Below are 12,522 nucleotides of genomic sequence, written 5' to 3' on the forward strand. Positions count from 1 at the left end.
CCTCTGCACTGCCAAACTCCTCAACCTGACGTATAACAAGGAGAAGTGCATATTCCGCACAACCCGCCTCACCATCCTTGGCTGTGTTGTGGAACACGGAGTCATCGGTCCCGACCCCGACCGGATGCGTCCCCTTATGGAATTCCCACTGCCCCACTGCCTCAAGGCCCTGAAGAGGTGCCTAGGGTTTTTCTCTTATTACGCCCAGTGGGTCCCCTACTATGCGGACAAGGCCCGTCCGCTGATCAAGTCCACCTCTTTTCCCGTGACGGCAGAGGCCCGCTTAGCCTTCCACCGTATCAAGGAAGACATTGCCAAAGCCGCCATGCACACAGTGGACGAATCCATCCCCTTCCAGGTGGAAAGCGACGCGTCCGACTTTGCCCTGGCCGCTACCCTCAATCAGGCGGGGAGACCCGTGGCCTTCTTTTCACGAACCCTCCAGGGCCCGGAGACCAGACACTCCGCCGTTGAGAAGGAGGCCCAGGCTATTGTGGAGGCTGTGCGTCATTGGAGGCACTACCTGGCCGGAAAACGATTTACCCTGCTCACTGACCAGCGTTCAGTTGCGTTTATGTTTAACAACAAGCAGAGGGGCAAAATCAAAAACGACAAGATCTTGAGGTGGAGAATCGAACTTTCCACCTACAATTACGAGATCTTGTACCGGCCCGGGAAGCTCAATGAACCCCCGGATGCTCTATCGCGTGGCACCTGCGCCAGCGCGCAGTTCGATAGACTGCGGGCCCTCCACAATGACTTCTGCCACCCGGGGGTCACCAGGTTCTTCCACTTCATCAAGGCCCGCAACCTGCCTTACTCCATTGAGGAGGTCAGGACCATGACCAGGAACTGCCAAGTCTGTGCTGAGTGCAAACCGCACTTTTATAGACCAGACAGGGCTCACCTGATAAAAGCCACTCGCCCCTTCGAGCGCCTGAGCGTTGATTTTAAAGGGCCTCTCCCCTCCTCCGACCGCAATGTGTACTTCCTCAACATTATTGATGAGTACTCCCGTTTCCCGTTCGCCATCCCCTGCCCGGACATGACCAGTGCCACGGTCATTAAATGTCTGAACGACCTCTTCACCCTGTTCGGTTTCCCCAGCTATATCCATAGCGACCGGGGCTCATTGTTTATGAGCGACGAACTCCGTCAGTACCTGCTTGCTAGGGGTATTGCCACAAGCAGGACCACCAGTTACAACCCCCGGGGGAACGGACAGGTGGAAAGAGAGAATGCGGCAGTTTGGAAGGCCGCCCTGCTAGCCTTAAAGTCTAGGAGCCTTCCGACCTCCCGCTGGCAGGATGTGCTCCCCGATGCGCTCCACTCTATTCGGTCACTGCTCTGCACTGCCACGAACGCCACCCCTCATGAGAAAATGTTTGTCTTCCCAAGGAAGTCCACATCGGGGACATCGCTACCGCCATGGCTGACGTCCCCAGGGCCAGTCCTACTGAGAAGACACGTGAGGACCCATAAAACGGACCCCCTGGTCGAAAGGGTCGACCTCCTCCACGCCAACCCCCAGTATGCTTACATTGCGTACCCGGACGGGCGGGAGGACACAGTCTCCGTACGAGACCTCGCACCCTCGGGGGCCGCAGTAACCCACTACCCACTACCACCCCCCCCACCCGATATCCAGCCCCAGCAGACGGCGGGCCTGGGCTCTGCGACCCGCTCGACACCTACGAGGACTACACACCAGTGCCCCTGCCTACGCGGGACTCGACGCCAGAAGCTTCACTACCCCTGCCGTCGCCACGTCGATCACAGCGGCAGACAAGACCTCCGGAGAGACTCCAATACACTAACTTTTAATACACTTCACCCCGCCGGACTCATTTTTAAACAAGGGGTGAATGTGGTAAACCACTGTTTGTATTCCACTGTGTACATGCCTGTACATGTCTCGGCTGACTCCTCCCACGAGTCCAGGTATAATGGTGACTGCTCCACAGTCCCTCTGTATTCTGGACCGGTCGACCACTCGAGGCACACCTTCATTCTCTTGTTAATAAAAGCCTGTTAATTACTCGCTTAATCTCAGTCTTTTGAGTTATTGATAGCGCATCAAGCTGTCTCTGGTACCTCACTCATAGTCCCATTGTTCCTGCGTGAACCGTAGCCAGGGAGTGAAGGGCATCAGAGGCGAATCTGATCCTGTCCTCATCCGATGACTGCGCGCGTGCACCTTTCAGCAGGGCGTCACTGAACGGCGATCGGGAGCAGGCAACCCAGCTGATTTATTTTACACCTTCCACTTAGGTGACACGGAGGCCAGTAGCAACACCCCAACTGCTGCCTTGGTCGAGATTAGCCAAGACGGCAGGTCGTGCAATCAGTGGAACATAGGAACAGGAGGAGGCCAGCCAGCCCCTTGAGCCTGTTCCGCCATTCAACTAGATCATGGCTGATCAGCATCTTAACTCCATCTACCTGCCTTGGTTAACCCTTAATACCCTTACCTAACAAAAATCTATCAACCTCGGTTTTGAAATTTTCAATTGACCCTCAGCCTCAACAGTTTTTTGATGGAGAGAGTTCCAGATTTCCAGAGGAAATAGTTTCTCTCTATCTACTCTATCAAATCCTTTAATCATCTTAAACACCTCAATTAGATCACCCCTTAATCTTCTATACTTGAGGGGATGCAAGCCTAGTCTGTGCAACCTGACATGAATCAACTGAGTGGCCTACGGGTGGCACTGTCCAGGGAGAGTATAAATACTCGGGCACGGGCCCAGCATGCGCAGGACATTCTTAACAGGAACTAGTGAAGGACACAACTAGACCTCCATGTTGTAAAACAGTTGATTAAAGCTTTGTTTAACGCTTAGACCAAGTGCCTAGTAGTTTTCTTACACCACAACCTGTCCTCATAATTGAACCCTTTTAGCCCCAATATCATTCTGGTGAATCTGCACTGCACCCCCTCCAAGGCCAATACTTGCTTCCTGAAGTTTGGTGCCCAGAACGCCGTACTCCAGATGCGGTCTAACCAGAGTTTCATATAATTGCTTTAGACAACATTGACAGAAACAATATTCAAGGCATCCAATTCCTTGGGCTCCACGCATTACACCCATCCCCTACCCCCAGGCAAGAGGTCCGGTAGACAACCTTGCTGCTGAAGCGAGTTTGAAGGACCCCTTGTCTCCCGAGCTCACCGAACGGGTTCCCTGCTCCCAAACCCGCGCCTCACCATGTTGGAATGAGCCTTTCTAGGTAACTCTTTGCTTGAGTACAAGTAGAGGAACTTGTTCATCTGGGATGTTGCGAGACGGTCTCGGATCTCGAGATCCTGGACTATGAAGACCTGCCGTGAGATGGGAAGCTCTGTCGAACCTGGATCTACACTGTAACCTGTCTGAGGGTAAACTTTGTGCTGAAATTTCACCTTAAAAAAAGAGAGACATATAAGAGAGACACGTTGAGCATTAAAGGGTGAGCTCGGTGTCAAAATAAACTGTGAAAGGATAGTTATGGACTGCTACATTCTAGTGAAAAAACACTCTGCATTGTTCAAATTGTAGCAGAGTGTCTGAGTGGTGTGATGGATTAAATACTGGCATTTTTGTACACAGAGAAATGGACAGGACACCATGAATGGTGTTGAATGGCTGAGGATGAGGTTGAAAGCATCCCAGAGTCTGTTCAGATTGAACGTTGAACTGCTGCAGAGCAGCAATCAACAAAGTAGGTTAATTGTAGTCAAAACAGTGCAATACAAGTCAGAGGAAGCAATGATCAAATTGGACAGGGCTCTGGTCAGACCCACCTTGAGCACTGTGTCCAGTTCTGGTCAGACCCACCTCGAGCACTGTGTCCAGCTCTGGTCAGACCCACCTTGAGCACAGTGTCCAGTTCTGGTCAGACCCACCTTGAGCACGGTGTCCAGTTCTGGTCAGACTCACCTTGAGCACTGTGTCCAGTTCTGGTCAGACCCACCTTGAGCACTGTGTTCAGTTCTGGTCAGACCCACCTTGAGCACGGTGTCCAGTTCTGGTCAGACCCACCTTGAGCACTGTGTTCAGTTCTGGTCAGACCCACCTCGGGCACTGCGTTCAGTTCTGGTCAGACCCACCTTGAGCACTGTGTCCAGTTCTGGTCAGACCCACCTTGAGCAGTGTGTCCAGTTCTGGTCAGACCCACCTTGAGCACTGTGTTCAGTTCTGGTCAGACCCACCTCGGGCACTGCGTTCAGTTCTGGTCAGACCCACCTCGGGCACTGCGTTCAGTTCTGGTCAGACCCACCTTGAGCACTGTGTCCAGTTCTGGTCAGACCCACCTTGAGCACTGTGTCCAGTTCTGGTCAGACCCACCTTGAGCACTGTGTCCAGTTCTGGTCAGACCCACCTTGAGCATGGTGTCCAGTTCTGGTCAGACCCACCTTGAGCACTGTGTCCAGTTCTGGTCAGACCCACCTCGGGCACTGTGTTCAGTTCTGGTCAGACCCAACTTGAGCACTGTGTCCAGTTCTGGTCAGACCCACCTTGAGCACTGTGTCCAGTCCTGGTCAGACCCACCTTGAGCACTGTGTCCAGTCCTGGTCAGACCCACCTTGAGCACTGTGTCCAGTTCTGGTCAGACCCACCTTGAGCACTGTGTCCAGTCCTGGTCAGACCCACCTTGAGCACTGTGTCCAGTTCTGGTCAGACCCACCTTGAGCACTGTGTCCAGTTCTGGTCAGACCCACCTTGAGCACTGTGTCCAGTTGTGGTCAGACCCACCTCGAGCACTGTGTCCAGTTGTGGTCAGACCCACCTTGAGCACTGTGTCCAGTTGTGGTCAGACCCACCTTGAGCACTGTGTCCAGTTCTGGTCAGACCCACCTCGAGCACTGTGTCCAGTTGTGGTCAGACCCACCTCGAGCACTGTGTCCAGTGAAGAGCCACCAGGGTGATCTCTAGGGTCAGGGTCTGAGTTATGTGGAAAGACTGGAAAAACTGGGCTATTCAGCCTGGATATAAGAATCTGAAGTTCTTAAGAGAATGGGAAAAGAGCAGGGCAAGGAAATACAAACAAACTAGTAAAATATAAATTTAGGAATGATATCAGGAAGTAGTACCTCACATAAAGAGCGACCAATATATGGAATGAACTCCCAGATAATGGAAGGAAAACTCCACTCTAGGTGTCAGCTGTGGCTCAGTGGTAGCACCCTCGCCTCTGAGTCAGCAGGCTGTGGGTTCAACACCCCACTCCAAAGACTTGAGCACAAAATTGAGGACGACGCTCCAGTACAGCACTGAGGGAGTGCTGCACTGTCGGAGGTGCCGTATTTCAGATGAGACGTTAAAACTGAGGCCCCGTCTGCCCCCTCAGGTGGACGTACAAGATCCCACGGCCACTATTCGAAGAAGAGCAGGGGAGTTCTCCCCAGTGACCTGGCCAATATTTATCCCTAAAATCACAAACAGATTATCTAGTTATTTATCTCAATGCTATTTGTGGGATCTTGCTGTGTGCAAATTGCGAGAGACTTAATTGGTTGTGAAGCCGCCTGATGTCATGAAAGATGCTATATAAATGCAAGTTCTTTCTTATTTTTTTTCTTTCTAATGGGTGACTTCAGGATCTTTTGTCGAATGGCCTTCCTCATTTTTAAGGGGAAGCTAGATACATACATGAGGGAGAAAGGAATAGAGGGATATGCTGACAGGGTGAGATGAAGAATGGTGGGAGGAGGCTCGTGTGGAGCATAAACACCGGCTTGGACCTGTTGGGCCAAATTGTTTCTGTGCTGTAGACTCTTTGTAATAATTATCTTGTGATCTCACCTTTGGGACCTCAGTTGAAAACCAGCCCAGATTAATGTGATGAAAGTCGCCTCTCTTTGCTGCTTGTCCTCCACCTACCCACCCTGCGGGGAGGGGCGGGGGGGGGAAACCAGGTGTCTGACAGGCGTGGAAACCCATCACCACCCTCGAGTGTCTCTGAACCAACTGCTGAGAAACCCACACAAGTTAGCGTTTCTGTTTGCCCATCGTGGAGCGAACTCGTTCACGTGACACACTACACAAAGTGGCAAAAGGGAAGTGTAAACTCCCGGCCAGTATAATAGCAGCGGCAGCAGGGGGAGGTAGGAAGGTATTCACAGGAAAGAAAGAAAGACTTGCATTTCTTTACAGCCAATGAAGTATTTTTTGAAGTGTAGTCACTGTTGTAATGTAGGAAACGTGGCAGCCAATTCGCACACAGCAAGCTCCCACAAACAGCAATGCGATAATGACCAGATAATCTGTTTTAGTGATGTTGGTTGAGGGATAAATATTGGTCAGGACACCAGGGACAACTCCCCTGCTCTTCTTCGAAATAATGCCATGGGATCTTTTACGTCCCCCCGAGAGGGCAGATTGACGTTGATGTGCCTCAATAATTCCGAGACTCGAAGTTAGCAGAACAAAAACAAGGCTTTTATTAACTTAGAAAGTAACACGTAAGAGAGAGAGATGTCTTCCTTCTGGAGACTGAGGCCAGACTGAAGCTAGCTTACAAACGGGGCCAGGTATGGGCGGAGTCCTACACACAGCACATTCCAGCACATTCCAGTATACAATACAGCACATTCCAGTACACAATACAATGAGGTCTGGGGGAAGGGATCTCAGTCACAGGCAGTGGTGAATGGAATATTTCATCACATTCACCCCTTCTATAGATTTAGTCTGTTCGGGGGTTTGATAGTCCTCTGCGACCGACGTGGCTGTTGCGGTGCCGCGGGTGTCGGCTGGGTGTCCCCGGTAGCCTCCTGGGTCTCTGCCGGGGGTGCCGCCAGGGTTGTTGGAGGGGTAGTTGGTGGGGGTGCCGTTGGTCGGTGTTCTTCCGGGGGTGATGAGAGAGTAGTGGGTGGGTAAGAGTTGCTGTGATCGTCGTTGCCGCTATTGCCGTGGTTGTTGTCGATGCCGGCTGGGGCGACGTCTTTTATGGACACGGTGTCCTCCCTTCCGTCGGCGTGCCGGATATATGCGTATTGGGGGTTGGCGTGGAGTAGGTGTACTGGCTCCACGAGAGGGTCCGTCTTGTGGCCCCTCACATGCCTTCGCACGAGTACCGGACCTGGAGTGGAGAGCCATGACGGCATGGATACGCCTGAGGTGGATTTCCGGGGAAAGACAAACATTCGTTCATGAGGCGTGGTATTAGTGGCCGTACACAATAGCGACCGTATCGAATGGAGCACATCCGAGAGGACTTCCTGCCAGCGGGAGATAGGGAGGCCCTTGGTCCTTAGAGCTAGAGTGACTGCTTTCCATACTGTCCCGTTCTCTCGCTCCACTTGGCCGTTACCCCGGGGGTTGTAGCTGGTGGTACGGCTCGTGGCGATCCCCTTGGACAGCATGTACTGGCGTAGCTCTTCACTCATGAAGGACGCCCCCCTATCCGTATGGATGTAGCTCGGCATACCGAACAGGCAGAACAGGCTGTTGAGGCATTTAATGACCGTGGCGCTGGTCATGTCTGGGCAGGGGAAGGCGAATGGGAACCGGGAGTATTCGTCCACAATGTTCAGGAAGTAAACATTGCGGTCGACGGACGGGAGGGGGCCCTTGAAATCTAAGCTGAGCCGCTCAAAGGGCCGTGTAGCTTTGATTAAGTGGGCTCTATCTGGGCGGTAGAACCGAGGCTTGCACTCAGCGCAAGTGCGGCAGTTCCTGGTCAGGGACCGAACTTCCTCAATCGAGTAGGATAAGTTACGGGACTTTATGAAGTGGAACAGCCGCGTGACCCCTGGGTGGCAGAGGTCGTTGTGGAGGGTCTGTAACCGATCCCCGGTGGAGCTGGCACACATCCCTCGTGAGAGGGCGTCAGGGGATTCGTTAAGGGCCCCTGGCCGGTAAATGATGTCGTACTCGAAGGTGGAGAGCTCGATCCGCCATCTAAGAATCTTATCATTTTTAATCTTCCCCCTCTGTTTATTATTGAACATAAACGCTACCGACCGCTGGTCGGTAAGTAGGGTGAAGTGTTTGCCGGCGAGGTAGTGGCGCCAGTGGCGCACTGCCTCCATGATGGCTTGGGCCTCCTTTTCCACGGAGGAGTGTCTGATCTCGGGCCCTTGGAGGGTCCTCGAGAAGAAAGCTACGGGCCGCCCCGCCTGGTTGAGGGTGGCCGCCAAGGCGAAGTCAGACGCATCACTTTCCACTTGAAATGGAGTGTTCTCGTCCACTGCCTGTAGCGTGGCCCGCTCAATATCCTGCTTAATGCTTTTGAAGGCGGCGTGGGCCTCAGCAGAGAGCGGGAAAGAGGAAGCTTTCAAGAGGGGGCGGGCTTTGTCGGAGTAGTTGGGGACCCATTGGGAATAATAAGAAAATAACCCCAGGCACCTTTTCAGGGCTTTGGGAGTGTTGGGCTGGGGCAGCTCCCGTAGGGGGCGCAATCGGCCGGGGTCTGGCCCGATTTCCCCATTCTCCACCACGCTGCCTAATATGCAGAGGCGCGTGGTGTTGTAAACGCACTTGTCCTCGTTGTAGGTGAGGTTGAGTTTTTGTGCGGTTTTCAGGAACCTCTCGAGGTTCGAGTCGTGATCCTGCTGGTTGTGACCGCAGATGGTGACGTTGTCGAGGTAGGGGAAGGTTGCCTGCAAGTGGTGGTCATCGACCATGCGATCCATCTCCCTCTGGAAGACCGAGACCCCATTCATCACCCCAAAGGGGACTCTGAGGAATTGGTAGAGGCGTCCGTTCGCCTCGAAGGCGGTGTACGGGCGGTCCTCTGGTCTGATAGGGAGCTGGTGGTGTGCTGACTTGAGGTCGATGGTGGAGAACACCCGGTATTGGGCGATTTGGTTCACCATTTCTGATATGCGGGGTAGCGGGTAGGCGTCTAGTAGGGTGTACCTGTTGATCGTTTGACTATAGTCGATCACCATCCGTTTCTTCTCGCTACCCCTTACCACTACCACTTGGGCGCGCCACGGGCTGTTGCTGCGTTCAATAATGCGCTCTTTCAGGAGCCTGTCTACCTCGGTCGCGATAAACCGCCTGTCCTCCCAGCTGTATCTCCTGCTTTTGGTCGCTATTGGCCGGCAGTTAGGGGTAAGGTTCGCGAATAGCGAAGGCGGCTTTACCTTCAGGGTAGCCAGACCGCACACTGTGAGGGGCGGCTGGGACCCACCGTACTTGAGCGTGATGCTTTGGTGGTTGCACTGGAAATCCAGGCCCAAGATTACGCTCGCACATAGGTTCTTCATGATTAATACTTTAAAATTATCATATACAGTTCCGTTAACGCACAATTGTACCGTGCAGTAACCCAGAATGGTCGATGTCTGGGTTTTATCAGCCATAGAGATGGTACCCTGAGTAGGGACCACCTTTAGGGAGAGTTGTTGTGCCAGTTCTGGGTGGATAAAGCTCTCCGTGCTTCCACTGTCAATTAAGCATTTAACCCGGCACCCGTTTACCTCGATGTCCACCATTGATCTGGATAGCGGGTGCGGCCTGGTCTGGTCCACTGTGACCGATGCCACTGTAGGGCCCTGATCGATACAAGATGGCGTCCACGCTGTCTGCTCACAAGATGGCGGACCCCACGAGGTCGGGCAAGATGGCGTCCAAGGTGGCCGCTCCCACGGCGCACACGCGGCGGTGGCGGGTTTTCCGGCGGTTGGTTTTCCGGCGGGGTTCCCTCTGCACACCTTCCCGAAGTGCCCTTTCTTACCGCACTTAAAGCAGGTGGTGCCTTTCGCCGGGCACAGGTTTCTGGTGTGCTTTGGCTGCCCGCAGAAGTAGCAGTTGGGTCCCTGACGCGTCACGGCTGTCGTAGGGCTTCTGGGGGGAGAGCGGGGCCCAGCCGGTGTCGGGCTGTCGGGCGGGGAAGATGCCTTCCAAGATGGCGGCGCCCTCGGTGCACACGTGGCGGCGTGGACGGCGCAGGCTGAAGAGTAGGCGTCCGAGTTTCTCTGGGCCACATCCAGGGATCGCGCGGTGTCCGCAGCCTGTTTCAGGTCCAACCCCGTTTTTTCCAGCAGTCTTTGCCGGATGTAAGTGGAGCTGAGGCCTGTGATGAAGGCATCGCGAACAAGCTCGTCAGTGTACACTGCGGCTTTTACATCTCGGCACTTGCAGTCTTTGCCAAGCATTTTCAGGGTGCTTAGGAACTCCTCCACCGATTCCCCAGGTCGCTGTGCGCGGGTAGCGAGCAGGTGCCTAGCATACACCTCATTCGTAGGCTGCTGGTAATGCGCCTTTAAGATGTCGCAGGCGGCCAGGTACGTCGCGGCGTCTTGGATGAGGGGGTAAACCCGGTGGCTTACCCAATTCCGCAGAATTCCGAGTCTCATCCTCGCAGCGTCCGTAGTGTCTTTGACGGCTGCGGAATTGTCCAGGAAGAATTCCATACACTCAAACCAGTGTCCGAAGCGTGCTGATGCGTCCGGAGCATGTTGATCCAAATCCAAACGTTCGGGTTTCAGGAGTTGATCCATAGTGTTGAAAAATAAGTTAATAAAATTGATGTGCCTCAATAAGGCTTTTATTAACTTAGAAAGTAACACGTAAGAGACAGAGATGTCTTCCTTCTGGAGACTGAGGCCAGACTGAAGCTAGCTTACAAACGGGGCCAGGTATGGGCGGAGTCCTACACACAGCACATTCCAGCACATTCCAGTACACAATACAATGAGGTCTGGGGGAAGGGAAATGACACTGAAACCGATCTCAGTCACAGGCAGTGGTGAATGGAATATTTCATCACAGACGTCTTATCCGAAATACGGCACCTCCGACAGTGCAGCACTCCCTCAGTACTGCCCTGGAATGTCAGCCTAGATTTTTGTGCTGGAGTTCCTGGAGTGGGACTTGAACCCACAACCTTCTGAGTCACGGCTGGCACTAGTGCTACCAATTGAGCCACCACTGAAGCCAGAGCAGTTAAAGGACGCTTCAATCTCTCACCTTACTGAACTGAATTTCTATCAGGATGTCGTGATTTCTCCCGGGTCCGCCCTGAATGCGCCTGGCGGAACGGCTGTGTCAGGCTGAAGGCTGAGCTGGAGAGCCTTGGGAGGAGATTGAAGTTGATTTCGGACTACAAAAACAGCAGTAGACGGGTACTTAAGTAAGTACCATTGAATAGTCGTTCTGTATTAACGATAGTTTTAACTGAAGCCCAGTCCCATTTGAAAGGCTTTACTAGGAATTTACAGTTTCCTCTCACAAATTCAAGACTCAACTCAACGTCTCTGACTCTAAGTCCTTCTTCCCCAGGATCCCAAAAACTGAAACTCCTCACCTCCTTCAGGCTCCCCGTCCTCCTATAATCTACAGGCTTCTAAAACCCAAACTTGGGGTCACTGAATCACCACTTCCTGACTTACTTCATCTTCTCTCCTACTCTTTTCAATCTTAGTGATGTCTTGCACCTGGGTTTCTCAATATAATAATAAAGTACACATATTTTAGTATTCATGAATCAATGAATCACTCAACTCCTCCCCTAAAGAGCAGAGACACTTCCCTTCACCAGCAGACTTTTGCACATTCAGTACGTGTTGCCTCAAACACAGCTCACTAATGATTATTTCCCTGCTGCTTTCTGAAAGACACAATTCAGCCTCCGCAGCCCGCTGTGTGGAGTGGGGTTTGGTCGATCCTCGGCCTGGCTGATGTCACGGTCCCAGTTGCTTTCAATTGGGCTTCTACAGGATGCCTCTCTGTTGATGATGTGACTGGACTGGGTACATAAGAACATAAGAAATAGGAGCAGGAGTAGGCTAATCGGCCCCTCGAGCCTGCACCGCCATTCAATAAGATCATGGCTGATCTGATCCTAACCGCCAATCTACTATCACAGAACCATCTCCTGAATCTAACAGAATTAGACACACGAAATAGGAGCAGGATCAGGCTACACGGCCCTTGGGCCCGCTCCGCTACCCACAGGGCCATGTCTGATCCAAACCTAGGCTCATGTCCAAATTCCTGCCCGCTCCCCGTAACCCTTAATTCCCTTTACTTCTAGGAAACTGTCTATTTCTGTTTTAAATTTATGTAATGATGTAGCTTCTACAGCTTTTTGGGGCAGCATATTCCATGGACCTACCACCCTCTGAGTGAAGTAGTTCCTCCTCATCTCAGTTTTGAAAGAGCAGCCCCTTATTCTAAGATTATGCCCCCTAGTTCTAGTTTCACCCATCATCGGGAACATCCTCCCCGCATCCACCCGATCCAACCCCTTCACAATCTTATATGTTTCAATAAGATCACCTCTCATTCTTCTGAAATCCAATGAGTAGAGTCCCAATCTACTCAACCTCTCCTCATATGTCCATCCCCTCATCCCCGGGATTAACCGAGTGTAGGCGGGGCGGAAACTCAACATGGCAGGTCTCAGTGGATGTTAGTCATTTGGATGTTGTACATGGTGTATATATGTGTATGTATATGTTTATGTATATTCCAAGGACGCCACTATTGTGTGTGTGCGTGTGTGTTATATTATGTGCACACAAACATACAATAGTGGTGTACTTGGAACAAAAAGTACAATCAATCTCCTCCCTTCTTCTTAAAC

At 52.4% G+C, this 12,522-nt stretch overlaps 1 pseudogene; it reads right to left on the reverse strand.

Annotated features, from left to right (window-relative positions):
* LOC147109053 (autophagy-related protein 2 homolog B-like) overlaps nt 1-12,522 on the reverse strand; it is a 131,323-nt pseudogene that overhangs the window by 16,585 nt on the left and 102,216 nt on the right.

This window comes from Somniosus microcephalus, chromosome 12, assembly GCF_052327205.1.
Source record: "Somniosus microcephalus isolate GS21.2 chromosome 12, FLI_Smic_1.0, whole genome shotgun sequence".
Lineage (NCBI taxonomy): Eukaryota > Metazoa > Chordata > Chondrichthyes > Squaliformes > Somniosidae > Somniosus > Somniosus microcephalus.